Source organism: Octodon degus, unplaced genomic scaffold, assembly GCF_000260255.1.
Source record: "Octodon degus isolate 3935 unplaced genomic scaffold, OctDeg1.0 scaffold00180, whole genome shotgun sequence".
Classification (NCBI taxonomy): domain Eukaryota; kingdom Metazoa; phylum Chordata; class Mammalia; order Rodentia; family Octodontidae; genus Octodon; species Octodon degus.
Genome location: NW_004524756.1, coordinates 1,681,362 through 1,683,900, shown reverse-complemented (window position 1 = coordinate 1,683,900; position 2,539 = coordinate 1,681,362).

Genomic DNA, 2,539 nt, shown 5'->3' with positions numbered 1-2,539 from the left:
TCCAAGTTCAAGCCTGGCCTGGGCAATTTAGTGAGACCCTGTCTTAAAATTTAAGAAAAAAAAAAAAATCTAAAAGAGATGTAGCTCAGTGCAAAATCCCTAGGCTCATTGTGTAGTACCTCTTAGTTTTTGTTTTGCTTTTTGTTTGAGACAGTCTTGCCACATAGCTCCGGCTGACCTCAAGCTCACAGAAATACTGCCTAAGGGCCAGGAAGATAGCTCAGTGGCTTCAGTGCCTTCCTGGCAAGCGCAAGGTCCTGAGTTCAATCCCTAGTACAAAAAAAAAAAAAAAAAAAAAAAAAAAAAAAAGAAAGAAAGAAAAGGAAAGGAAAGAAAGAAAGAAATTCTCATCTCTCAGCTTCTGGGGTGCTGGGATTAAAGGTGTGCACCAGCATGCCTTGCTGAAAGTTTTTTGGTTTTTGATTTTTAAATTTTTTTTTAGGGAAGGGTCTACACGGTGTCCAGGGTCACACTTCTAGATCAGACTCATAGTGATCTGCCTGTTTACAGCCTCCTAAGAGCTGGGATTCCAGGCATGTGCCACCATACCCCGTCTCAATCACCAGCTCAATGCGCCCTGGAGGTGGGACTGGCTCGGCAGGCCTGAGGATGGAACTCCGGGCCCTGCGCCTGCTTGCAGGCGCTTTAACCCACTGAGCTATTTGGCCGGCCCCTTGCTGAAAGTTTGTGAATAATCAGCACAGGTCTGACAGCAGAGGTGACTACAGAGCACCTGGTAGGAAGGAATGGGACAGCAAAATGACACTGCAGGCGTGGGGTGGAAACCTGAGAGACTACTATAAAGGCAGAAACATCAGAACCAACACCCAGAGCTTCCTGTAAGACCAAATAACAGAGACCACAGTGTGTAACTGAGTCAACAACCCCTCCCAGCTGTCCCTAGGTATCTATTGGGGTTTGGCTCCAGACGCCCTAGAACCTGTGGGTGCCTGAGTCCCTGGTGGCAAAGGCCAGTACTTGTTGCACTGGCCTGTGAACTTCCAGTTGTCCTCATTCCTGTGCCGCCTGTGCAGTGCCAAGGCTGGGAAGCATTTCTTCTGCTGTGCCCTATGGGGAGTGGTGCCCAGGCGCGCATGATTGCTCAGCACAGTGGCTGCGTGTACTCGCAGGTGGCTGAGAGCAAATGGAGAACCCAGGGCTGCAGAGACCAGCTGTACCCCGAAGGCCTTGAGGAGAGCGTTTGCACATGAATGTGGCCATGGGGTGACACCTGTAATCCCCAGCACTCTGGGAGGCTGAGGCAGGAGGCTCACAAGTCCCACTGGCAGAGCCCTGTATCGGGAGCCCTGGCACACAGAGAACAGGCCACCTGGGCTAACAGCAAGGAGGCTTAAAACTGAGCCTTGTCCTTTAGTTCCTCTTGGATCCTGCTCTTAACAGTACCTGGGGGCCTGGGGAAATGCTCAGTGGAATAAGTGCTTCCCTGGCAAGTGCAAGAGCCTGAGTTTAATCCCTGGTTCTGAAAAAAACGCAAAAAGTGGGCTGATGAGATGGCTCAGTGGTCTAAAGCACCTGCTTAGAACAAGCTTAGCGGGGGCCTGGCCCTAGCTCAGTCCTTTAAGTGGCTGCTTCCACAAAGCTGTCAGCCTCAGGTTGCTGGAGTTCGAACCTCACAACTCTCCCGCTGGCCAAAAGTGCCCTGAAGGCATTCGAGGAACAAAAAAAAAGAACAAGCTTAGCAAAGCACAGGGACCACGGTTTGATCCCCCAGCACCACATGCCAGCCAGCCCTGCCCCCTGGTGGGCTGAGCTGGCCACACACACACACAAATAAATAAATAAATAAATAAATAAAATTTTTAAAAAAATCCAAAAAGTGCCTGCCAGCCAGGTGTGTTGGTACATACTTGTAATATCAGCTCTTGGGAGGCTGAGGCAGGAGGATCTACAAGAGTTTGAGACCAGCCTGGGGTACCTAATGAGTTCAAGACTTGATGATTAGAACAAAGAAAAGAAAGAAAGAAAGAAAGAAAGAAAGAAAGAAAGAAAGAAAGAAAGAAAGAAAGGAAGATCAAGCAATGTTGAGGCCTGAGAGACAATAGTGTTGCATTTCAAAAGGTTTTAAGATTAGCAAGAGTGGGGCCGGGGAGGTGGCTCAGTAGAATAAGCGCTTGCCTGGCAAGTGCAAGGGCTTGAGTTCAATCCCCAGTTTAAAAGATTGGCAAGAGGAAAACAAGCCCTGTTGTTATGGTTTGTGTCTCCTTGTCCCCACAAAGCCTCATGCAGTCATGGTGCGGCCTCTGGAGTTCCTGATTGATTCTTGATCCAATGGTGGGATTTCAGGTGTGAGCGCTACACCCGGCCTGGGGTGGGTAATCTGCCTTACAAGGTAAGGATGGGAGAGAGGCTAGCTAGCAGCTGAAGCTGCTGCTTCTCCCTTTTGCTCTTGCTCTTTGCTGCCGCCGGGAACTGCTGCCCTCTGTCATGTGCCGCTCTGCCTTGGAGCCAGCTGAGTATGGACTGAAACCTCCACTAATTGGGAGCTAAATGAACCTTTCCTTCCTTAATTTTGGGTGTT